Below are 27,517 nucleotides of genomic sequence, written 5' to 3'. Positions count from 1 at the left end.
GTACCAAAGTTAGATGGTAGCTTATGGATGAAAATTTGCCACAGTAAGGTGTTAACAGAGCTGAATCTTATTGCTGGTCAGAACAGGCATCTTCTTTTTTTCCTCAAGCTACTCAGAAGAAAAAAATCATGAATAAGGTATTTCGCAAGTGTATGCTAATGCACAGCTGTTGATGATTAGGTTTATATGTGAAATCCTGTTTTCTAAAAATATCCTTTTCTTGCTACGGAGTTGAAGATCATAGGAAAATATTAAAAATGGTGTAATGCTAATGACTCCTTGGAGCTGACAAATCATTACTATTTTGATGAATGCATTGACTAAAGTCTGAATGACCCCTCTAGCCTCTTGTCCTTTCAAAGGATCCCTGGTTGGATGGATGTAAAATGACCATTAAGCCAGGAGAAAGGTCATTGGGCTTTACGTGGTCATTCATCTTGCTGTGATTATGTAATAATGACACATGTTTACTAGCTTAATATGCTTCATGATAATCCCACCACTATTTGAAAGATTTTTTTAAATTCAGTGAAATATCTGTTATGTGTCCAACATGGTTTTCTGCATACAGATTTATGTCCAACTTTAACTCATCAGCATTTGTCCGAAAAGGTCTAAATGTATTTAAGAAGAAGAAAATATCTAAAATATGACAAGTTACAATGGATTGGGAACAAAATCAACATTGTAATGACCATTTCCTCCAAAACTGTTATCTCTCTCTCTCTCTCTCTCTCTCTCTCTCTTTTTTTTTTTTTTTTCAGAAAATTTACACACCAGTCCGCTAATGTGATTTTGAATAGGTTGAGCTTTCCTTGCCTTCTCAAGCCCAATTTGTCATGAGCTTTTAGAGGTACCAGTTGGCAAAGCAATGAACCTTTCTCACTCTAATGTTGTTGGATTATGGAATAACCTCTGGTTGTGCTTCAGAAAGGATTTTTACTGGCTCGCTATTGATTAGCTGCTCTTCCAATTCAGTCTGACACGGATGGATTTTTATGCAGCTCTGAGTTGAAGCAGAACTGAGAAGTCAGGGCACATTCAAACACACGGCACATCCCCAAATTCAGATGGTAATCCTACATTAGGATGGTGCTTCACGCAGCTTCCCTCAGCAAATTGCTTTTGTTCTATGTGTGCATGTGCTTGGCTTTCTCTATACCTTAACCACTTCACAAGCCAGATGAGTGTGTCTGAATTTGTTAGTTTTGCTACGGCTGGCAAGCTCAGAACAGTCAAACGTCACTGTTCATTATCAGCCTCGCTGCTTTGAACGTGCACTGTGATAAAATCAGAAAACAAATATTAATCTTCTTTCTTTTTGTGTTGCTTTGCCTGTGTAAGAGGCACAGAAGCAATTTTTTAAAAAGTGAAAAAGTAATGATAATAATAATTATTATTACTTAATTTTGTATGTTTTGCAGACATTGACACATGCAAAGACTGAGTCAAGCAGCAGCTTCCAAGCTACAATCACAGACACAAAAGTATTACTGATTGGCCCAGAAAAATTGGAGATCAGAGGCTGATTTAACAAAAAGCCGCCATGAATCCAGTACAAATCAGGACTCTTCAAACACACACCTCACTTATAATGTGGCTCGGTTCTTATTCCAGCTAAAAATATATTCTGATTTTCAGACAAAACATTTTGTGGGCATATTCACAGTTTTATAAATTTAATGACTGAAAGAAAAAGAAAGAGAGAACGAGAGCGAGAAAAAGAGAGGGAGAGAGAGAAACATCCAGCAGAAGGATTTTACCATTCTTTAATAAAGCCACTCATCAGCAGGTGCAGTTGATTTGTTACCATGGGAACACAACTCTTAGCTAAACTTTGTAAAAGAGTAACTAAGTTTTTTTTTAATTTAAAACAGTAAACAGAACTTAGTTGTGTAATTGGGCCATTTTGGATATTACTGACTATTTCTCCTTTGACCAAACAAAACTGGCTTATCAAGAATACGCATCAATGTCTTTAACCAATTCAAAACAAACTTTATTTAATTTAATTTTGTTTTAAAATTTGCTTTTAAAACTCAAAGTACTTAACTAAAACAAAGCAACCAGGTGCAAACGTATGCGTATGAAGAAACATAAAACTAAAAGCACGCTTCTCCATGCAGGCAGAACATATACTAGAGGGACCAATAATACACAAATAAAAACAAAAACATATATATGTTCTTTTGGATTTGATTTTCCCCTTTTGCAGCCGTTCTGTAGCACAGACATAAAGTGGAAATTGGATGCCCATTGGAAAATAACGACATCATTTAGCATGCAGAGGGGATCAGTTCAGGGGTTGCTCTGCGAAGGTGCTTTCAATCAGACTGAATTGTACCATCAGCCCGCCAGTTTCAGTGTTGCAGCTCACTAAACAGCATCCACAGTGGCATTGTGCTAGGCTAGAGAACAAATAGAGAAGACAGCATTAAGGCTGCCTTGGAGGGGTGTGTGTTTGAGGCTGTATAGCTGCAGGGTGAGACAATGTTGGCACATCCCTTTCTGCTTTTTGACAGAGATGGTGCAAATCTGGTGGGGGATGTGCTTTAGCTATAGATGTCACCTTGTTAACTGGTGCTAGCTGTGTTTGCATTGGTCTGTGTGATGACACACACACGCACAAATTCAAACGCTAATATAGTCTGATGGGCTTCAGGGCAATTTAAGCTCTTTGAAAGCCTCTAGGGAGTTCTGGGATCCCCTGATTTGTTTGTGCATGCGAGCATGTTTTTGTTTGTGCCAGTGTGAATGTTCTTGTTCTTTTCTGTGCTCTTATGGCTGCATGTTGCCTGTATGTCTGTGGGTTTCATCAGACAACTTAACACCAACTGTCACAATTCCCCAGAACCTCGCTGTGTCTTGCAGTTCTAGTTATATAATCTTGCAAGGGCTCACTGTGTTCAGGTACCATGCAGTGTTGCAGGCGGCTGGCTCGTGGATAAATCCGAAAATGGTTGAGAAACTGAGGCTGTTATTTTGGGTCATGTTGGCTTAGGTGGAATGGAGCTACTCAAAAGCTGAATGTATCGTGATGTGACATTTACAGTGCTCATTTTTACTGTGTTCATTTTTGCACAAATACAGCTTTCTCCTCATGATTTGGCATTCTGTCTTCAGACATTGTGCTTGCGTTGTTTCATTGTTTGTGCCGTAAATGTGCCATACAGGTCCGTTGTTAGTCTTTCACATTGAAAATCAAGTTGCTATGCACTGAAAAAATTTTTTTTAAATTTTTTATAGGAAAATATTTAAAAGGCATTTTTCATTATAAGAATGAAGTTGCAAACAGTTGCACCACAGCACAACACATTTCCCTCCATCTAACTTTAAAATGCAACATTATTCAAATCTGAGTAAAACTGTATCCTTATACATGACTACATTTTGCAACATCCAAGCTCTAAACTCTTTCAAGCTCCTTTTGCTCTATATTCAATGGTTTTTGCGATATAGGTTAAAAAATCTAAAATATTTGAAAAAGAATTTGGTTTCCATCTTGTGAATGACGCAAGCAGTCAGTGTTTGTAAATACAAATGTAACAGTCTGCTTTAGTGTAAAAGCCATAAAGCAACGATTAGCAGAAATACTCACAAAACATTTCATTGCCAATTTCTCACTACATTTTTTTTTTTTTTAGATTTATCATTTGTATGCGTATTTGGCTTGTGTGAATTAACATTACAGAAAACTGCCAAGGGGCACAAATGTAATTGTAGTGTAGGTGGGAAAGCCAAGCAAATATTGATGCATTTAAGGGTTTCCTAAAACTGCCAAACGTGCGTGTTATTATCATTGAACTGCTCACATCCCTTCCTAGTGAGTAATCATGGACAATGTTTGTGTGTCATGCTTAGAAATGCATCATTAATCTGCAAATGATTCAGCAGCTAATGCCTTAAAAATTGAAATGAGAAACTACAGACTGTAGGATTTCTGCATAGCAGGTTTGTGTCATAAAGGAACAAGTGCCTGTGCCACAGAGGGCAGAGGGGATGCTGTGAGGTACGAGGTACAAGTAACAAAATCCCTCCACATCATAAAGCTGAAATCAAAGCAGGAACCTAACGGACTGTCCAGTTTGCAGGAATCAGTAGAAAATACAATAGGTCCTTTTTTGGGAACAGACTTGGTGGGGGACAAATCCTCACTTAATAATTTATGTTCCAATTTCTTGTTCTGCAAAAATCTTTGGTCTCTTGCGAGTTTATCATCTAGGGCAAAGGAGAGACATAGGACACTAGATCAGAATGGGAAATGCACTTACTGTTAATAAAAAGAAATGCCTGGAGGTGGAGGAGAAAATGATGGGCTGTTCTAAATATGTTCCACGCTCTTAGGTCAGGATATACATAAATGTATTCCATTTCAAACATATACTGCAGCATTGTGTATGAGCTTAAGTGTTTAGAGACTCTAGGTAGATAAATGCAAGTAGTGCACCTTCTTTTGCTTTATTTGCAACTAGCATAGAGCACAGCAAAGTTATCCTTTGTTTTGCAGATGGTGCTTCATTACCTTGAAATGATGACTGTAGCATTTATTACTAGAATCCTGATACTCTACATCCAGACTGCAAAGCTCAAGAATTCAGTTCAGGACATGAGTACAAGTTGCTCTAAAATTCTGTGACATGAAGCGCAATCTTCCGTTTTTTTTTTTTTGTTTTTTTTTCTTAAACAAACAAGGGAAATGACTGTATAATGGCTAAAACCAGGAGAAAAGCAGGTTTGCACAGATGTGTAAAGTTTTGCAATCATTGAGATACAAATGTACACACAGCTTTAATAAAATAAGAAAAGGAATTTGCATAAGCATTTCTGCCTTTATGAAAACACAGTTTTAGTTAACAAATGGCACACAGGCTAATTAGACCTATGCATTTACCACTAGGTGGCAGTACATTATTTATGCTGCTTCTTTAATATTGCAGCATCAGTTTATCCCAATTCAGTTTACAATGCAAGAACGTTGCACACTGTCTTTAGATCTGTAGGCTTTAATAAAGCCTCTACTTTATGAGAAAAATGTTAACAATGGCAAAGCTTTAAAAATCTGCCTGGATGTACCTTCCCAACTGATAGCAGACATACAGAATTGGATCAACTTAGATGTCACATTAAGTCAAGTAGATATTTATAGTTATCTTGAGCGATACTTTATAGTGTACATTTTTTGTTTCCATTTTTATTCAGTGTTGGCCAGAGCTGAGGGGAAAACAAAGGATATTTTATGTGTTTGGTGTAGCATCTCTCAGCTTTCTCTCCCACCCTCTCTCTCTTTTTCTGCCAAGCACACACAAACTCACACACACACTCATGCAATTTCATCTGCCTCCCCTCCTTACCCCGGTGTCCTCCTCCTTCTCCACATCATCCAGCATTCCTCTCTCTCACAGGCAATTTCTCCCTGCCTCTGTCTTTTTTGTTCTTATTAACTTCCTCTCTCCTCCACCTCCCCTAGCATTCCTTCTTTCCCTCTTTTTCCCCCCATTCATCTCTCAACCGTTGTCTTTTTGACCGGCCTTCTCTGGGGGCAGATGTGTCTCTGTGGCCCTCTGCAGATCTGGAAAGGACATCCTCTCAGTTTAATTCAAGTCAACCCCGGCCTCCCGGTGCTCCTAGACGCAGCATGTGTGACAGCTCTACAGAGACAGCCAGAAGGAACAGACCAGTCTCATCTGCATATACGTACATGCAAATGTGCATATGTGTGTTTGAATGTGTGTGTTGGTGCACTGGTGGCTAAAGGTGACAGAGGAGGAATTTTCTGGCAGCCATCTTTCAACACTTCTCTACTGACGGAAAGAGTTAATTTCATCCTGGCAGCAATCAAGGCTGTCCATAAATCTATGATGAGGAGCTGCCATGTTGATTATTCAGCGTGAATTCAGCTCACACCAATTAAAAAGGGTTGTGAGTGCTTTCTAAATTATTACATAACATATGCTTTTTGTTCTAAGCTTGATTGAAAGACTGTAAATAAAGCTGCGATGATGAAGTCATGATGGCATCCCGGCTTTTCCGACATGTTGGAGGCACACTCGAGCAAACGGCCTTGCAGCTACTGCATGATAGCCTGTCTGCATTAAAATTGCAGGAGGGAAACATTTAATGCAGTGTAATAGTTGCAGTATACTGTAACAGTGTCCAATAAAACAGATTACATCCTGAACAATAAGCATTTAATTCACTTGTCTTTGCCACAGTCTTCAGAAATGTTGGATATATAGTGTTACTGTATATTGTTTCATAAACCCATCAGAACCTTTAAAGCTAAGCCGTTAATTGCTGCAAATTCCTCTGTGAAAAGCTTTTGCACCAGGCAATGAGTAGACTTATGTACACCTGCAAACCTCAACAGTTACGTAACTGATGACTTTTAAAATATGAAACACAAGGTTTTCAGGCCCACTCTACTAAAGTTTTCTCATGAAACTAGAAACCCGCACTTTTGAGAACAGGGTAACACAATCCACCACCTATCTGCAGAACTAAATATATAATATCTTCAGGAATTAAGACAAACGGGTAAATTCTAACGAAGTAAAAATTAAACGTCAAGTGTCCAAAGTGTACCAGCAAGTGTACTACTACTACTACTTCCAATAATAATAATAGGGCTGCACGGTGGCGTAGTGGTTAGCACTGTGGCCTCATAGCAAGAAGGTCACTGGTTTGATCCACAGCTGGGGTGAGGTTTGGTCAGTGGCCTTTCTGTGTGGAGTTTGCATGTTCTCCCTGTGTGTGCATGGGTTCTCTCCAGGTCCTCCAGCTTCCTCCCACCATCCAAAGACATGCATGTTAGGATAGCTGGTTACTCTAAATTGTCCCCAGGAGTGAGTGTGAGCATGAGTGGTTGTTTGTCTCTGTGTGGCCCTGCAATGGACTGGCAAGCTGTCCAGGGTGTACCCTGCCTTTTGCCCGAAGAGCATAGGCTCCAGCTTCTAATAGTAATAAGAAAGAAAAGGCTACAAAAAATGGAGAAATTATGAAATTCCTGTAGCGGTTCAGGCTGATCTGGATAATCCAGACCTGTTTTTCAGTCTCCACACTGACTTAACTAGGCTAACACGTACTGAAATAAAGACATAGTTCATTACTAATATAAGCACAAACCATTACAGACTAGAATATTTCAGGAATAATCTCTTGTGGACTTTTTTTTAATGGATTTTGAGCTCTGCAGAGATCCAGAGCTTCAGTTTCCTTACAGTAAATCATGGTGGAGATTCCATCATGATTTCAGGAGGCGTTCTGCCTCTGGTGCAGGAAATGCTGAATGCATCAAATGAAAAATAAATCCAATTACAACTGCATATTTGAAAAATTTCTAATTATACCAAATAAATAAATTTGTCTTTTTTTTTTCGGACGAAATTCTACAATTCAGTTTTCATGATATCAGCAATAAAGACCACATTACAGGACTCCTTGATGAAGACTTTTTTTTTTTTTTTTACTCTTCCAATGGATACAAAGCCTTACTGAGTCGAAAACCAGAAGAACAATGCATTTATTTGCATCTCTGAGAGCTGGCATATTTTAGTTTATCTGCATTCTCAATCATTTTTGTGCACAACCACATTAATCTATCAGTGTACAGTCATGCTCACACCCACATGAGGTAGCACTTGGAAGCCGTGTACTGTGAGTCGGTGTTGGCATGAGTTTTAAGTTATTTGAATGTTTTTGATTAAATGTAATTATTTTACAGCCTGTTGACGAGAACTGGTTGATGAATGATTCTGTATCAAAATGTTGGGATGTTATACAGATTAAACCTCTGATATCCGGTGGCCTAAGAAGAGTTGTTGTGATTCAGACCAAATGACTGCTCTGATTTTCATGGTTTCATTCGTGTCATTCAGTCTCACGCTTTGGTGAAAAAGAAATGTCAAATCATTAGCATTCAAGCTTTGGTGACTGTGCATAAAATGAACTAAATAAACAGATGGAGGCCTGAGACTGTATCTGCTACACGGTGTGCAATTGACCATTAACTCTTTTCTGAAAACATTTTCTAACCTTGGATAGAAACCCTTTATCATAATATAAAAGCACTAAATTTGGTGCAGTGTGGTGGTTTGCTATCGACGCTTGCTGATATCCCAGGGAACTGTGGTTTATGTAATTCCTATTGATCTGCGCTCTAACTGGTCTTGTTTCACCGTGATTGTCTGCATCTTGCAAAAGGTAAAATGGAGCTATAAAGTTTAGCTCCATCTTACCCTCATCTCCCACTAAGACAATCGCAATATTTTCCCTGGTGTTGTGAGGAGACAACAGAGCCTATGAACAATTTACCACCCCAACCTGTTTCACTCTTTCTCTCTCCCCTACCTCTCTATCTAATCATTTACTGCTTTCACACCTTAAGATTATTTCTTCAGCTCTGTCATCAGCAGCACTGGCTCTTGAGCTCTCACACCTTCCCATCTCCATCCGCCTCGCGCTCTTCTCTTCTGAGCCTATACGTACATATCAGTCTCTAATAATATCAGAGGCCGGGGGGATCGTAGGCAGCAGAGGTAAGTGGATCTGTCAGATCATTTTGCCCCTGTTGCCTACCTAATTCCGCTGCTGGATTTCCTGGTGACAATGTAACTTCTAATGGACAGGAAACAAGACAAAAAGGAGAAAGACAACTGTAACAGACTGTCACCAAAAGCAGGAAAGATAACTAGTGGAGGCACAAACACAGGGCTTTACCTTCATTTTAGTTGGAAAAATAACTTCTTTGTGCATTTGTTCACAAGGAGTTTAAGTAACAGTGAAAAAGAAGCACACAGGAAAGTTGGTAAAGGCAGAATGACAGTTTAAACCAGTAACAAAACTAGCCTGACACACTGGAAAAATATCTGGATAGATTGTCACTCCTCTTTACAAAGAAGTCGAAATCTTCCGTTCAATGCTCACTCCAGTTAGGAGCACTTTTTATTTTTGCTTCACTGAAAAAAAAAAAAAAAAAAAAAAAATTGATGCATAGCATGGGTGAGTTGTGTGGCGGTGTGTTCACTCACAACAATGAGAAGAAAACTATACTCACAATACAAACAGAGCTTTGCCTGGGCCCAGGAAACACAGGCCCCTCCTCCAGCGTATTCCCTTCCTCCTCCCGCCTGTGCCGCTGGATTCTGTCACAAGTCTTTGTTTCTATGCTTCCCTTAATCGGTGCCGTTTGGGGGAGCAGAGATGTTTGCAGCCCAAGGTGGTCAAACACAGCGGATGCTGTGTAACGGGTCACATCCAAGCTCTCCCGGCAGTTTCACGTCCTCAGGGCTGGCCCCTGGGGAAACAAGAGCACGAGAGATGTGACGAAGAATGAGCCTCCTCTTCTAGGTACAATGAGGGGCATTGAAGAAAGAGAAGGGAGCAGCATGGCAGCTGGGAGGACATGCTGCTGTAATAAAACAGGCAGTGGCTTATTGTTGATGCTTATGACTGTGACAGATTTTTCTGTTTGCATCTGGACAGCTGTCAGTGGCGATAATCACCGTGTGTGTGACTGTTGGAGCTATGTGCGTTCATTAGTTCATTACTTCCATGAAGTGTGATTGTAGCCATGCAGCTCATTTCATTTTCAATTTGATAATAATTAGCTGTTTCCCATTTTTTTGTCAACCACCTCTATGACCTTAGGACAAAGAAAAAAAAAAAAGAGAAGAAATTATTATTAATTGTCTTATTTGCCCTGCTCACTGGGGAATGATGACAGGAAAATTTCCTAATAAGTTCTAAAAAGAAAAAAAAAAATGGCCAGGCGCTCGGCGAAAACAGCAATTTCACCACTTATTCAGTCTAACTGCTATTAATAGCTGCCCTCCTCTTATGCGTGTCCTCTGGGGAGGAACGTCATTTCAAAATGTCCATTTGGAGGCAATGAGACAAACACACCAGCTGCACTTCTCTCTCATTCCACCACAATTCCTCTGCATGACTCCCTCAGCTACCGCTCTCCATTATTGATGAGACTTCCTCTGTGGGCCTCATCTGCCTCTGTGTTGGTTGCGCTTGCCTGTGGACAGCCGCTCTGGTTGTAGGAGGAGGACCAGCTGATGCCACACAAGGAAAAAATAAAAAGGTTGAGCGCATTAATAGCTTATTGACAGGATGCCATCCAGTGACCATGCTGTGTTGCAAGTTCGCTACTGGCTTAATCCACATTCAATAGAGTTGTCATGAAGGGAAAGCGTAATAATCTCAAAACCAATGGGAACGGCCTTCATATAGGACCAGCTGACTCATAGATACTCGACCTGTGCTGCAGAATTTAAACCGTGCTCCACTGTGCCAAATTACAGCAACAAAAGAGGGGAAACATGGAGGATAATTGTGTAGCCAAGTGAGGAAAAACAAGCTGCAAGGTCACTCATTTGAAGAAAACAGCTGTTTTCTTCATCGTGCTGCAGGCAAAAATGGCATAAAAACAAACCACAACAACACAAAAATCAAAGAACAGCATTGCTGGCATGTAGGTTATTCCTAAATTTAACATGGATTAAATCTGCTTGTTGTGGAAATTCATGAGATCAACTCAGGAAAAGCTCAAAACGCATCAGATGTATTTGCACAGCTGCCTTTGATGCAGCCGAGTAGAACGCAGCAGAATGGGACAAAATGCCACGGTATGCTCTGGTGTGTTGATCTGCCCCCCCCCCCACACACACAATGGTGTCTTGAGCTTTGACTGCATTAAGATGAAGATACTGAACATCTGGACCTCCTACTTCATCTACAGACTAGTACACACAGCTGTGGCACTATCAGGAAGAGCTGAGAATAATTTAAATCAACACACGCAAAATGAAAATAGCAAACAATATATATCTATTAAAATCAACAATAATATACTTCAAAAGAGAAGAATTTAAATAGCAAAAGAAAAAAAAGTCTACATTAGATCATTTCAATGTAATGATGCTCTCCAACAATCATCATTGATCTTGCTTTGGAGCAACTTCAGGAGGCAGTGGATCACATGCTGTGCCGCTGCTCACCGGGGTTAAATATAAAACCAACTGCTAACCCAAAATGTGCCTTTTATGTAGCCAAGGTCGCTCCACTGAATATAAATGAACAGCCTAGGAGGCGTTCTACAGGAAGAGCAAAAAGATAGCGACAATTTTTAAAATGACAAGATTGTAATGAAGTAATTGAGATGCTGTTTGCAGACCTCCACACCAACATGTGGGCTCACTGAAGGCCACAGTGACACAGTTTGGGACTTATTTTGTCTGCGATTTGCTGGCAGGACTGTTGACCAAACCCCTCCAATGACAAAGAAAATGGCTGCTTAAAAAAAGAAAATCCATATCTAAAAGCCTATTTTACACTCTAAAGGGGAAAATTGGAACTCTGAAGGTCTATTTATCCTCATCCATTTTAAAAGCGGTCCCGAATAGCTTTATCCGACAGTTTTCGCCTCATTATAAAGCAGTGGGAGGCCATTAAAAGGACTAAGGCCAAAAAAAAAGTCTGCCTTGCAGGATGACAAGTAGTGTGTGTGTAATGTTGATTTGATGATTGCTGTACGCAGCAGTCATGCAACACCGAACCGTTTTCAAATATCTGTACTTGCTTTTGTTTCCAAATGTGAGGCTAATTTGACATGAAATTTGTATATTTGTCCGGCCCTTTAGAAATCGGATGTGACATTGAAATTTGCAATGCCCCCATGAACTCCTACATGACTTGATGCAGTTGGAGCAGAAACACAGCAGCTGGCTCCAGCACTGTTCAGCCACTGTTCTATCATGTTCTGCTCAGTGGCCAGACACCAAACATATAATCACACAAGTGCATGTGCGTGGGTGCACGCACACATTCATACGCTCTCAGAGAGCCTCATGCTGTGCAGCGGGCTGTGGTAGCTCTAATGTGGGCTGACCATTATGACCATGTCAGTCTGTGCATCTGACAATGATGGATGATTGGATAAAGTCTTGAAGATGGAGGGAACAGGGAGGGAAACCAGACCGGGTCACGCTGAAATCAATCGGATTCAAACCTGCTAATGTGACTCTCCAGAATAAAGGTGGACCTGCATTCATTTTCACATGTGCTGTTTTCGCAGGTTTACGCATCACCGATCAAAAACAGAAGATTTCGCATATGGATGCTGTCGTGTAGGAATCAAACAGCAAGCACTCAGCATGCAGACGTATTTATGTTTCTGGGATCCATGTTTTTATTTGCCGACAGCTGCCTGATTTTTAGATATTATTCCATTTATCCAACATAGTCAGGAGGAGAAGCTGCACGAGTCTCGTACACAAAATAAATCCCAATTTGGCCTCAACCAGGAAGCTATGTGTATGATCTCATTATAAAACATACGCACTGTAAAGCGCACACACAACAACACACAGTCAACATACAATGTTTACATGCCAGGGGGTAAAAAGGCAACCACTGAGCTTTGGGAAGGGAGGAGAACATGCAGATTTTCATCCCAACAGGAAAATTCATTTTATACATAATATTTACGCCCTTAGTGTGTGAGACCTTTGCTTGACTTCTCTGCATAAATTCCCCTGACTTTTCCAGACAATCTCCACTCATCCTGCTCTTGGACTCACTTGTGCGTGATGAAAAAATGGCCCATGAGGATATGTACTGTATGATCACCAATGTGGAATCATTGCAGCAAGTTGAACATGCCTTGCAGAGAGAGAGAGAGAGAAAAAAAAAAGAAGCAGGGTGGGGGGTGGACGGGAGCAAAAATGCAGCCCACTCTGCTGAAATGCTGATGCTGCATCAGATAATGCCTTAGATAATGACTGAGCCGGTGGCCTTCTACATTCAGTGGACATCTGTCATTTGAGTGAAAATTGCCAGGTTTGGCATGAAAGAGAATTTGCCGTGCCTTTTGAGTACGGCTCTATGATTAATTCAGGAATGTCAGTTGGTGAGTAAATGCTCCTTTATTCTCATGTAAGTGGTCAATATTAATAATGCACGCGCGGGTCTAAGTTCAACATGCGTCTTGGCAAAGTTCGACATGAGGGTTGCACCAGCTGTGCACGCTTGTCAACACATCCCCGGTTACTCTTTCTTTCTCTGTTAGGCTCTTTCCACTTCAAGCTCGCCACTCTATCCCTTCTGTCGCTGAAAAGCGCTGTATGGCTCTGACACCTACTCTGATGGAAAGATGTGGCCCATCAGCAGTAATTGGAGGAGCTGTGGTGGTTGAGTTTCTCTGGGAGGAGGTGGTAGCGTGATCGATCCCGTGGATAGCGGATGTGGGCAGGCCGAGCTGCATCCCCTGCAGCTCCTGACAGCTCAATGAAGGCAACGCCGCAGAGCACAGGATGTCCTTTAACAAGTACAGTCATCAAGCGCAGGTCACCCTCAAGCCCTCAAAGCTTCCAGTCATCCAGTTATATCATAATTACCCATTTAGTCGATTATCAGCCGAGTTATAAGCAAGTTGAATTTAATGTTAGCATTTCATTACACTCGCATTACAGAATAAAGGAAATGTCAGAGGCTTAATGGCAATGATGTGATGTAATTATCTTCATGGTGATTTATTTGACAGATTTCACAGAGATAATCTCCTGACACCCTCATACATTCTGTAAGGTACACAATCTAATTGTGCACTGTGTGCACCGGCACAATGAAATAGCAGGAGATGTGACTGATGGTTTCAGCGGAGGCTTCGCGCAAACAGGATGATCTGCATACTTGTGATGGTACACACGCTGATATCAGCTCTCCTTTGTGAATCCTTGCAGCTTTGTGGAGCAGCCTTTGTTTGTCCTCCTGTTTACGGTTTTCTCAAGACCGAAACTGCACTGTGCTGAGCTTAGCCTGACCATTTGGTTACCATGACAACAAAAGGCAGCTGGGACTGATGGCGTATTAAGAAAAAGCTTGGCACAGGTCAAATCAAAAGAACAATTTTCTCCCTCATACTGCTGTGTTACCCATATCACAGTCAGAGTTTGTGTTAGTTACTGTAAGTCTTCATATAATTCTTCCAAGCAGCCTTTTCTTTGTACCTGTTCTGATTATAGAGGACTCACATTTGCACTTAAATCTAAAATCTGCTTGTCAAGAAAAGATAGGATTTTTCTTTGTTACTGCATTCAACAAAAATCTAATCTGTCAGTTGTTTTGTCATATTGACCTTTTCTTAATTAATAAGAGAGCAGACTTGATATATGGCTACTTCTTTTATTGATACAGTTTTTAATGCCATAAATATATATATATATATATATATATATAGAGAGAGAGAGAGAGAGAGATACAGAAATGCACATTGCAAGTTCAATGAAATGTTACTTGGAAGTTCAAAGGTCATGTGCATTGACAGGTTTTGCCGTCATCCAATGGAATTTTCCGAGACACCTTAAATCTGTCATGATATGATATTGTGTGTTTCTCCTTAGTTCTGGTTTCCTGTTTTGGTTTTTAGTTTTTCTTCTTTATTTCTCTCATGTCTAGCTTCCTGTTCATTAGTTCACCTGGTTTGATTTTCTGATTTGTTTCACCTGTGTGTAGTTTCTTCGTCTGTGTATTTATAGTCCTTGGTTTGCGTTGTCAGTTGCTGGTTCATTTTGTTAGTTCTGCTCTTATTTTGTTTATGGATTAAAACTACGTCTATTTAACTGCATCCTGGCTTCCCGTCTCCTGCATTTGGGTCCTCATCTCCACACCAATCATGACAGAATCTGTTTAAATTATTATTCACAAAGGAAATCTTGATTATCTTTTTGATAATAATTTTCTGACTATGTTTGACACATAATTCTGAGCCATGACTTGTTCTTGATTGGAAAGACAAAGTCTTTGGTGAGTATTCCTTTTATTCCAAATCTTGACATTAGCTTTCATCTTAACCTGTTGATTGTGGAATTTTCCTCCCAAACGTTCCTGTTAGTTTGTGCAATTGTTTGTTTTTCTTTGCAACAACTTTTCTCAAATCGTAAATTGTTAGTTGGAAAGCACTGTTACTAAAATGAAGCTGTGTCATATTGAGGATGATCACACAATGACCACATTTTGAATGGTCTAAAGTGAATACATGCATATGTTTGCCTTATGAAAACTGTGACAGACATTTAACGAAGCACTATGTAAAGTTCTATTGCATTTCAACTTCACCAAAAGTGTGATAAATTAGGTTTACATGGATTTGGATTCTGGGTCAAGAATTCAACGCAAAAAGACAAAGAGATATAAATACTTTGCAAAATTCAGACCTTGTTGTAGACGCTGAAGACATTATCGCTGCATCAATTCATGTTGCTTCTAACACTCCAGGACTCCTGGATTTCCTGGCTTACAGCCAAAGCTATTTTACCTGCCCAGCTATACATAGACAGCAGACAAAATTAGTGCTAAACTCAATGACAACTTTAAGACAGCCTAACAAATTATTGGCAAGACTACTTATTTCCATCTATCCATCAATTCTCCGCCGCTTATTTGGGACTACTTATTTAATAAGACTAATCATATGTTTCTTGGTGGTACAATATTTTTCCTACAGAATCTGCAGACACAGGAATTAGTCCATTTGTTTTAGACAAAACCCCCAAAATACAAGCTCCTTCTGTGATAACCTCAAAGCATCCAGCCACAGTTTATGCTCAGCACAACCTGCTGACACCCCTCAGGGATAACTTCATACCTAGAGGACAGAAAAAGGTTGTGGATTTATAAGCAATCCCCCTGTAATATTACCTTGCTTCCTCTTGCCACACACATACACACACGCACACACACACACCTTACAACCTACACCATTTGTGGATAATACTGAGTCCTGTGAGGAATTTCCATCCTGAACTGGCGCTGCAGAGCTGGACAAGAATAACATAAGCAGCCTGGAGGTGCTGCTGGCTGAATCAGCCAGAATCTCAGTTGGGCTTTCGGGGTATTAAATCTCTAAAAGGTCTTCATTGTGTCCTGCTGGAACACAGCACTAAACTGCTTACTGCTAATTCTGTTTAAACATTTGGATTTTAAAACAAAATTATCAGCTGTTTTTGCTAAAAACACCGCCTTACACTCAAATCTGTGTAGAAAACGGTCTTATAGCTGCTCTGTAATTCATTGCAACCCCCTTATGCTGTCGTTCACCCTTGGTGTGACTGCTATAACAAACCAATGTTGGTGAATTGAGCATATTACTCTAATAGTGCAATGAATCCCAAAGTGAAGCAGCCAGGACCTTTTACTCGATGCCTTTCATCCTCACAGCTGACGCGGAAACCCACAGGGTCATTTCCAGCTTGTTCAAAGGCTCAATCGATCCCATAGAGACTGTTAAGGAGGAGTTTGTTTTTACTTTTTTCTTATAGGTGGATAACTACAGTTGTTTGCTCTTGGCAGCTCTTTGCCTGTCATGTCTCGTTGGAAGCATGGTTAGAGTTTAAATGGGCATCAGCAGACACTTTAGGATACTTTGAACGTGATGACATGCTCCAGGCTCAGAGCTGCACTCGTGTTCATGCGCTGAATGTTTAGAAGCTGCCACTGTCGGAGCCATAGCAGTCGCTTCTGGAAGACAACAAGCTTATGCCGGCTAAAATATTTATCACTTCATCTCATTTTGTTTGGCCTTTCGCAGTGTTATATACGCAATACGATTATTTTCACAACACCTCTGCAGCAGGTCAAGCCCAAGATCCATGTTGTTAATAATGCAGGGAGGATGTGCTGTAATGCAATCACTCTGGCATTTGACCTGTTGACGGTGTCAAAGGGCAGGCTCGGTAAATTTCTGCAGCTATACTCCTGAGGTCTAACTGCACCATCCATGGAAATCCAGCAATGCATTTTTAAACTCAAAGTGGGTTTTATTGCTTGTGAACAATCATAACACAAAATGGAAAAAAAACCAAAAAGAAAAGTAGCCTGCATTAATAATTCATCAGTATTTGTTCATAATTCTGAGTATAACATGTGGACTAAGATTAACACTAGAATAAGATAATTTGTCATGAGGAGACCACAAGCCAGCTGAAAGATCTGTGGGGCGCTGAGGCATGATGATCGTTTAAAGTAAACAAAACTGCACTAATAAATTCACAGTGACACAAAGTCAGGTGTGTTTTGGGTCCAGTTCTGTTCTTTTTTCTGTTGTGTAAATCACGTTGTTGCAAAATAAAGCTTGAACCTGCTGAAATAAGTCTTTCCATCCACAAGATGCTTAGTACAAATAATTAGCATGATAAGTAAGGAAAATTATGTTTAGTTAATTAATTTTAATACCTATAGGTGTCGCATTAGACATTATTGAAAGCTTAAGAAGTCACCTTTGCAACAAGATATAACTTGTAAGGATCATGATTCTATGCAATGAGCAAGTCAGCTATTAGGGTGGGTGATGCCACCATAAACTCTCCTTTCATATTCTCCTGTTGGTATAAACTCTTGCTGTGACATTTAAGTCCATCACAGATATGTGTCTTGTACCTGATCGACACACACATTGGAAATAGATTCTGGAGCCAGTGGTGAAACCACATCTCCATCCTCAGATAACAACACCCTCCCTCATGGTGGGTCAGAGAGAAACACCAGAATCTGCGAGTGGAAAAGATGGAACGGCCTGCTGGGAGTCACTTAGGTTAAGATCTGAGATCAGCTTCAGTGACCACATGCTGGAGTATTCAACACAGCTTTGCTAGCTGAACATTCAGCAACTCCTAACTAAGGAGTGGGACCCAATTCCCACAGTAAAATGGGACCAAGCTGGTGGCCAGCATGAGTGGCTGTGATGGATGTGTGCAGTTCTTCCAAATGCTATCGAGGTCTCTAACAATGTGAAATGAAGCTTTTAAAAAGGCCAATATGTGTTGTTTGTCCTCATGTTTGTAGAATGACACAAAAGAATATGGCATTGAATTTTGGGACATTTGTTGGACAGAAATATCTACGCATTTAGCTGTGTTGCCTAAAAATGTGGTGCAATTCCTTCATTTTTTTTCATTTTAGACGAGCCATTGTACTCTCTTCTGAAGGAAGTGTGTCTTTAATCCCTTCACAAAAAACTGTGTCTTCTGGAGCAAAACCAGTCAGTAGTTTTAATGAATTTCTCAACTTATATTATGATGATACTTGTTGATAATTGGACAGCAGGGACACATAGGCTACTATGAGGACAGTGAAATGTGCCACTGCTCCGCAGTGAATGCCTGTACAGCACAGCTGACCTCTGATCACGTCTCATGTTACCTACATATTTCACTCCACAAGTGCACCGACAGCCTGAACGAGGCTGTGGCCACTGGTGCAGTCAGGCAAACAATAAGAAAATCCCTCTAACATGCTCTCACAATTGAATCCTGTGCTAGCTGCAATTATATTGCTCCCCGAGGAGCTCTCCTTGACACCCTAAAAAGGTAATACTATACCTTCTGCTGAAGAACACAATCACATGGTTCATACTCTCAGTCTGCATAATTACAAGGGCTTGGGGAAAATTGAAGGGCTTCGCTACCCATAAAACTAGGGGCTTAAATAATCTTAGTGAGAGGGGAAGTGGTGGGATGAACTTAGATATCCTGGATGGATAAATGCTGCTGTGCAACTTATGACTAGACTGCCTGCCAGGTTTGGCTAAAGATGCTGATAATACTTCCCTCATGGCATCATCTAACAAGCAGAGGTGTTAACATCATCATGACTGCTACACCAAGTTTAAATAGAACAGGCTTTATGTAACGTTCGGCTGCTGTAACATCCATTCACATTTGCTGACTACAATGACAGATCGGATCAGAACAGAGACAAATACTGTTTCATCATCCCCCGTCTGCCATCAGCGGGCCTGACAGAGCGTTACCTGCCTCACTCATCGCTTTCACATTTAATCAGAGAATTTTGACCCACGCATTCTACCATGCTTCCTCCTTGGTCACGACATGGTGCCACGGCGGGTGACTGCAGAGGGTGTCACGATCCGACGCTGCTCTGACTTTACAGGGATACTCCATCTTTATTTGATACAGCTGTATGGCCACTTGGCCAAGGGCACATATTCTATCTGCTGACTGAGAAGCAGGAAAAAAACATCATACTCTGTGGAAAAGAATGTGGTCGAATCCATGTTGATGGATTCGAAGGTGCAGCACGAGTCAATTTATCTGATTTATCTGAGAGCCGATTTGACAGAACTGCAAGAGGCTGCATCGTCTGCATCACAGAACTTTTTAAAATGCAGAGTCCAGCACATTTTCTTTTTTTTTTTTTTTTCCACGAGACGCTATTAGCTGGAAGTCTTTTAAAACCTTTTTTCTGCAAACATGTCAAATGGATTTGTTTGTTTTAAAATAAAAGCCAAGGCTTCATGCAATATTTAAACCTATAAAAAAAAAGCACCATGCTGTGATTGTTGATAATTGATTTGATACATCCCACCAACTGCTGGTCTAGGCTTCTGCTTCTGGCATTACCATAAAGGTTTTTGTCATGCTGCAAAATTTCTGGACTGTGAGCCATTAGAGCAGAGCTCAAACTGATCAATGTGACAGACCATCATTTGGACCCGAAAACACCTTTCCTTTCCCAGTTTCCTGGAAAGCCTTCATGGAAAAATGACTCTGTATCAGCTTCTTTGTTCCTTCCACTTAATTGCTGCCAAGCCGTGATATGTCAGCAGACACAGCCTCTGTCTCACATGCAGGTTGGGGGGGGGGGGGTTTCTCTCTCTTCTAATTGCAAGTATTTTGTGAGACAGCCACTCTAATGAAAGCAGAGATATGCCAAGCTAGCAGATCACATTACAAACACTAGAGGTAGAAGTACAGTATAATTGCTGACCGCAAAACTGAGCTCCTTTGATGCATTTTTAAAGGTGCAGAATCTATTTGGGAACACTAGATCTCAGATAAGGCAAATTCTCTAATCTGCATTTTTCACCAAACAGATTAATGGCAGGACAGATTCCAATTCTGATTATCTCGCAGAACGTAATTACCTGTCAGTGGTGCACTTCATGTGCCCATCATACCTTTATCCAATATCTGAGGATGCTTTTTGGCACCAGCGTACAACACTTTCATGTTCGCGTGCAAACATTTCTAGTAGGCCAGTATGTTAATGCGCTGGTTTGTCTTCAGTGATTAAATGATGTAGGGATAACTGCTATTTGGGAAGTGACTTGTCAAACTGAGGCTGTGTGTTGACTGAGACTGTGCGCACTCGTGCGTAATACTTGCTTGAGGCCAGAAATATAAAAAAATAAATAAAAAAGGAAAGAAAAGTGACTGATGGGATGTGCTGTAGCAGTGAGTATACAACCTAGAATTTCTTCAGTGCTAGTACAGAAAAACTGGCCTCTGTCGAAAGGACATTTTTTTTATCTGATCTTAAAGGGGAAACCACATTTGTATGTCATTTCATCCTGTACAAACATTTAGCAGCAGCTAAACTCCAAATAAAGCATTTCAAATAAATAATAAAATAATAGATAATGATCTCCTAACGCCACATTAACATGTAGGAGGTGTCACGGTTTGTGCAGGATGTGGGCCCAAATACAAGCTGCCAAGGCATAAGGCAGAATGGAACATAAATAAGGTTTTAATAACATAACCATTGTACTGACAAAGACTAACAGGAGACACAACTGTAACATGACAATGAACTGGCACAGATAAATGAAACCAAGTGGTATATATGCACAGATGAACTTACGAGGAATAGGTGAAGCAAATTGAACCAGGTGTACTGATGAACAGGAAGCAGAAAGCAAAGCAGAATATTCAAGGGGAAAAATAAGACTGGAAACCAGAAAGGACAACAATAGAAAATAAATCAAGACCGCAATACAGCAAACAATGCAGATTGTGTCAGAAGGTGAAATGTAAGGACAGCAACAAAAATCACAAAATGTTTTATATTACATGAGTAATTCATTCATAAGACCTCAAAATCAAAGTGGTGGTGTCTTTGTTCATTTGGGTCAGTAGGACTTCACAAACCCTGATACATTCCTAAACCTAACCAAGTAGTTTCTGTATCTGAACATAGAAATCTAACTAGCTTCAAACACAGTTACAGGGGAAAAACTGTATTTACAGGCTGGAGGAGATGGTGCTGAAGTTATTCTTGACATTCTTATAGGACAGTAGTTGTTAAACATTAGCGCCACAACCCCAAGACTTCACGACCCCTTCAACCTCCTCATCTTCTGACGCCTGAGTGGTTACGGTGTGTTATATCAGATGGATCGTCCTGCAGCCTCCCTCTAAATGTAAGGTTTGAAATAAATGAGGGGGGATAAAGTGATTTATGGAGGTTTATATTCAACGCTGAGACAAAGCACCACTGTGTCCAAAATCAGCTTCTGTTGTAGAGATAATGTCACATTTGAATTTTTAAAACGGCACCATTAATAACTTTGTTTCCGGAAAGTCCATGATAAAACGTCTAAATGTAAGGCTTGAAACTGTCAGAATCTTCATAAAAAAGGAGGATAAAGTGGTTATTGATGGATTCTGTTCACCTCTGTAACAAATCACCTACGTGCCAAAAATTTACGCTTGCTGATATCATTGCCAAATTTTGGATTCTTTTTTATTCATGAGCAAAAACAAATTAACATGTTAATTTCACAGATTAGTCTTTTTCCATCAGTGTATTCATTTTGACAGCCCAAGTTTTTTTCCCATTAGTACCGAGTTTTCTGATACCTGAACCCTTTCATGAATATCCAGTGCAGGCACGTAATTTTACACCGATACCAGAAACTGGTATCATTGTCGGTGCTTCCCTAATTGTGAATCAGCAACAGACATTTAAAAAACCACAAAAAAAAGTACAACAAGCAGATCTCGCCCATATCACCTAATGCTCAAAAAATGTTGAAGTGGGTAATGAAAAGAGACCAGTGTGCCGGATGTCTTGAAATACAGTATGAAGCCACTTGGAGACTTTTTTTTTTTATCCTGAACACAAACACAAGATCATTGATTACCTAACAACTATTGGACACAAACAAAGGGATTCTTTGGTTTGATTGATTAACTTGTCAATTGTTTGGGGTGGTATATATTGGGGTGGTTGTAACTATTATTGTGGAAGAAAAAGGGGTAATAATGCATTAATTACTTAGATTCATATCTTTCCTTAACACATTACCTTTGACAGCCATAATAAAAAAATCAGTTTGATTTGTTTGAAAAATGTAAGCTTTTCGGATCTTTTTACAATGATTTAGGAGACCCTGAAATTATCTTGATATACCCAAGGGGGTTGCAACCATAGACTGTATATAAAGAGATGCACGGAGCCTTCGTGACGTCACCCATTGGTTTCTGAAGAGCTGAATTGAAGCTCGGTGGGTGGTTCCTACCATCGCCATCTTGGCACCGTCATGCGCGTCGTCTCGCCCGGAAAATACAAAGAGGTGGAGCTAAGAGGGGGGCTGTGAGTGTCATGGTGGATTATTGACATTGAGCAAACTCTGAGCTTTCTGTAGCTAAGAGCTAACCGAGCTAACCCCAAGATAACGGGAGCTAACCAGCTAACGGAGGTAAGCAGGCTAAAGCTAAGTCACATTGTTAACCAGCTAAAAACCGCAGTTGTTCTACGTTCTTCTTACTTGAGGCGGGAGATTGGTACCTGTCAATCAAAAGGAGATGCCCCTAAATATGCCAAACTTTGAAGTTTTAATTACTTTTAAACGGTCGAGTTAGAAAAAAATTAACTCCCCCCACAGTTGTCATGGGGGTAAACCTGACCTATAAACCGAAAATGGATTTTTGAACCAGGCTGTAACCATGTTTTTTTTCTGCTGTGAAGTTGGCCTTTTTAACATGAGAGTCTATGGGGATTTGCTCCATTTTTGTAGCCAGACCCTAGCGGATGAAGGGGGAACTGCAGTTTTATTCACTTCCGCTTTTAACTGCTGGAGGTTGCCGCTTGGTTGCTGCTTGGTTGCCAATCGGTTGCAACCCTCATTTTGAGAACCACTGTGCTGGGAATGAGGTTGTCTCCTATTTGCCGTAATTCTATGATCTATTTCATTTTAATTTCAGCCCATTGGAGCAAGTTCAATATTAGTGAGCCTAAAGGTGGCAGAAGATAAGCCATTTTTGCACATGCACACAACTTAAAACATTGTGTCTTCTGATCCTAAGACACCTCTAATATGAGTGTTTGCACTACATGATCTGGAATGGCAACAGTTAGCACAACAAACATTATTATAAAGTGTTTACAGAGTGCAGGCGAAGAAGCAGAAGAGAGTCAGAAACCAATAACATCTAAACTCCACTTTAAGACCATGACACAACAATCATTTTCCCACTTCACTCATTGCAAAAAGGTTCTTCCATCGCCACTCCCTGATGAATGTAAAGTGGCACAGTTAACTGCTTATAACAGTATTTAAGGTTGAGAAAAAGGCTGAAACACAACATTGAGGCTGTGTTCCCGTTCTGACAAACTGATTGCAAACACATCAAAAGCATGTGTTCTTAGCAGACTTAGAAGTTGTAATATCTGAAAAGAGACATGTACTGTGCTGTTTATTTTTGCTGAGAGGGAGGATCCCGAATTAAGGTATATAAAGATTCAACACAACAGCTGTAAAAATGAAGAAAAAGAAAGAAACTAAAGCACGTAATTCAAACTGACTAATGACTATCGGCTTGGTGTAGAATACTTTGACAAAAAGGAAACAGAAAGTTCTGATTGTTTTCTGTACGTTTAAGTAAAAAAAATGTTGCTATGGGGTGTGGGTTCCTGTCTGATGTAAGATGTGATGTGTGATCACTGTGCTGTGATACAGAGTAAGACTGAAATTAAACACTACACCATATTGAACACAACAATTTAACGAGTCAATATCTGAAAATAGGTGTGATGACATCAATCTAGCTTGCAGAGGTGGACTTATGCACCTCTTGTTTAAACAACGTGATGCTCCCCCTTTTTTTTTTAATCAAAGTGAAATAAGTGTGTAAATACATAATTAACTCCCACACACTGAAAAACTGAATAAACATTGTTGGATTGACCCTAAACCTGTGACTGAGCAGCAACTAAACATTCAGTATTCTAAAATGATATATGTCATACAAATAGTTTAGTTCTTAAGCAAATTACAGCTAACTTTTAAGACCAAATACGTTTTATATGTTGAGCAGTTGGAAGGTTTGTGGTTCATATGGCACATGAACAAGTCTTAGCAACAGCATGCTTGTCTCACATCAGGAACTAACCCAGTTTGGGTAGTCACAGAAAAGATAACAGCTGTCTTAGTAGCTTCTGTCTTCATGCTTTTATTAATTATTTTAGGATGCAAAAACTGTGGGAATGACAAAACTGCAACGTGTTCAAAGCAACATCTCAATAAGACGTATATATGATAAGATATTATCATGAGTTGAGTCAGTGGGCACCAGCTCAGAAAAAAGTAAATTTTCTAAATACCTTGAAATGCTTGAATAAAGCAACTTCTTAATAATCTATTTCTAAAAAAAAAAAAAAAAAAAAAAAAAAAACAAAGGCAAGAAATTATTTCATTTTAAACTGAAATAATTCAGTTTAAATTGACTTCTCCAAAATCCAATAAATTCCCATATGATGCTGTTCTGAACACTTTACACAATGCAATTAAACAAGTGCCTCTGTGTAAACAAAGCTAAACTTGCAACGGAGAAAATACATCCTCTGTGATTATTCCCCACCCTGAGCATTCAGCAAGAATCAATAACATGTGCAAACATCAAACCAAACAACATTTTCAAATTGCTCTTCATAAAACAACTTCAGAGAGGGAAAAAAAATCTGCAGAGAGCTTCTCTCAGAACCACAAGTAGTAAGAATTATCCTGGGAAGTTTAAGGGTTGTATGGAATGAGAGTAGAGGGTCAAAGGTAGTTCACGATGGAGGTAGTGTGTGTGTGTGTGTGTGTGTGTGTATCTTTGTGTATTTTTCCAAATGTTCAGGGAGACCCTCAATCTGTTCTTTCATGTGTGAGACAGAAAAGAAGTCCTTGTGTTCGCAGCGAGTCCTGATCGAATCTCACATGCAGATTGAGACACTGGTTAGCCAGGTTTTTTCATCTCACAGCTGAATCGATGTGTCTTTTGAGCTTCTTTTTCAAAGAACATTACATCAGACTACACACATAAGCTGTGTTGTTATTTTCTTCCACTTTACATAACTGGAAACCAGCTAAGCTTGCATTTAGCTTATTGAAAGTTGTTGTTCTACTACACTTCCACATCCACTGCCAAGCAGTTTTCTGAGCTTCACTTGATGTTCCAGCTGGATGAAACCAATAGGGCCATACAGAAAGAGGGTCTGTGAGTGCCCCTCACGCTGGATGGACTCCTCAGGTTGATGTTTCATCAATCACAAACAAGCTGTGCAGATATGTTGCTGTCTTTCTGTTTTATCTTTTATTGCAATGTCCAGATCCTGACAGACTCAAACTCTGCAGACTTCACAGAACATGGTGAAGATCTTCCTGACAGCAGCAAGGACACCACCTGTCTCTTTAACCTTGTCCCCCAAGCGATGATCAGACAAGTGCTAGAAAGCTATGTGGAACAACCGCAGTGCTGCAAGCACCCCTATTTCAAATTTAATCATAAATTGCGGGTGTGCGAACATTTGTTTAGAAGAATGGCCATAAACGTCTCTGAATGATCATCATTTTATCTTATTTAAAAAAAAAAAAAAAAAGGTTTTCTGTGCTCTCTGAATCTGAAGCAGTGGGCAGCTTCTAGATTTAGGAGTTGTTGATTCATCCCAGTGAGCTGTCTTCTGAGAGGATAAAAATACAAAACTGTTAAGTCTGAGTGATGGTTTAAAAGTGATGCGACTGCAGATGAAATCTGGTCGGGTTGACATGCATTCGGAGTGAATTAGGCTGTTTAGGAAGGCAGTCGCTCTTCAAAGGGCTTCTAAAGGTTTTCCCTTGCAATCTGCATTCGTATATCTCTGTTGTTAATGTGTCTTTTCTCCTTTATGTCCAGCACACTTTCTTCACATTTCAGCAGACTTCTAACAATATGCAGCAAAGCCCCCCCCCCCCCCCCCTCCCCCCCCCGATAATATGGGCCTTCAAATAGAATCACTTCTTCCCGCTGCCTGCTTCCTAGCTGCTCCACAAAGTGTGATTTACGTTGACACATGTCTCCATAGCCTCTTTCAACCTCCTTCTGTCTCATTTTCACCACAAGCTTTTAAAAACCTATTTGGGCCCCTACTGGACTGGTGTTAAAGAGCAAAGAGCAATCTTTCATGCTATTCATTGTTCAAGATAAAACACTGAGAGGCTTTTGATAAAATAGGTAAAAGAAGAAACCAGAGAACATATGGCTAACATTTTTTTCCCTTCTGTTTTAAAAAAAACAAACAAAAAAAGCATGTTTGTAGTCTTTGCCCAAGCTGAGACTTTCTCCAAAGCTTCGGCTTCTCAGCCTCCAGGAGGGGCATTGGTGCTCATTTTTCACCGAGGCCACAAGACTCCAAGAGGTTGTCTGGTTTTGATGAATAGAGTGAGAGCCTCTGTCCTTACTCTGCCATCCATCAGCTGCTGTGGATGTACAGCATCAAAGACACACAACTCTTGCCGGGGTGCTCTGCAACTCTGAAGGGGTTCAACCAACTAGTCTGAAGTCAGAGTCCACTTTAAAGATCCAGGTTGAGCTCTGGTTAGATACAGTTCAGTGGAAATAAAGTAGTACCAGTGTATTGTTTTTAGTTTTTCCTGCAGGTACTGCAACTTTCATTTTAACCTACATATCTACTGGTTTCTTAATGTGCACATCCACACAGAAGGTATTTTAGAAGTTTTTTATTTTACTGTGTGCTGTGGTTGACCCATCCTCTGCTTTATCTGTGGGACTGGCTCAAGGAATCTCATAGAGACTAATTGATTAATGTCTTGTATTTTATAAATTATGATTCAGAAAAAAAAAAAAACCCAACTGCAATTGCAAACACTTTTTATAGACATGTCAGATGGTTAACATGGCAAATAGCACAGCAGACATATTTCCTCTGCAGCACAGCATAATTTTTTTTGTTGCATGTGAGCATGTCACTTGTATATGTCTTCTGAAAGCATTTTGTATTTTATTACTTTGCTCAGCCTGGAGCGGCTCTAAACACATGTCTGCTTTTGAGTGGGATTGATTATCACAAAGAGATGCCACTCAAAATATCTATGAAGGCAGCACCAGCCCTCGGATGGGGGTGAAAAAAAAAACCACACAATCTGTCAGTCTTGTGTCCCGGATGGAATCTCTGTGACAGCTAAGACTTGGGGATTTCAGGCCTATGCAGAGCCTTTTGGTCTTTGGACAAGCCTGTCCTACACTCTTAATCTTTGTCAAAATACCCACACTGTGTTCTGACAGTGTAGAGTTTTGCAGAACACAGCAATGCACCTTTGTGTATGCTAATGTCACTTTAATGTTAATGGTATTTATAACTCATCCTTGTCAAAAAAAAAAAAAAAAAAAAAAAAGAATGCTTGAATAAAGTTTGTTTATCTTTTTCAATAAAATAATGAAGTAGATATGTG

The 27,517-nt window shown here is 40.0% G+C and overlaps 1 protein-coding gene across 2 annotated transcripts in view; it reads right to left on the bottom strand.

Annotated features, from left to right (window-relative positions):
• b3gat1a (beta-1,3-glucuronyltransferase 1 (glucuronosyltransferase P) a) overlaps positions 1 to 27,517 on the bottom strand; it is an 89,458-nt gene that overhangs the window by 42,056 nt on the left and 19,885 nt on the right. For both annotated transcript variants that reach the window (XM_079246524.1, XM_079246525.1), the window contains exon 2: positions 9,053 to 9,292. The gene's annotated coding sequence lies outside the window, so the exon portion shown is untranslated. The remainder of the gene's footprint in view (positions 1 to 9,052; positions 9,293 to 27,517) is intronic.

The sequence above is a fragment of the Telmatherina bonti genome, assembly GCF_933228915.1.
Source record: "Telmatherina bonti genome assembly, chromosome: 9".
In the NCBI taxonomy this organism is placed as follows: Eukaryota; Metazoa; Chordata; class Actinopteri; order Atheriniformes; family Telmatherinidae; genus Telmatherina; species Telmatherina bonti.
This window is presented reverse-complemented; position numbering and strand designations above follow the sequence as displayed.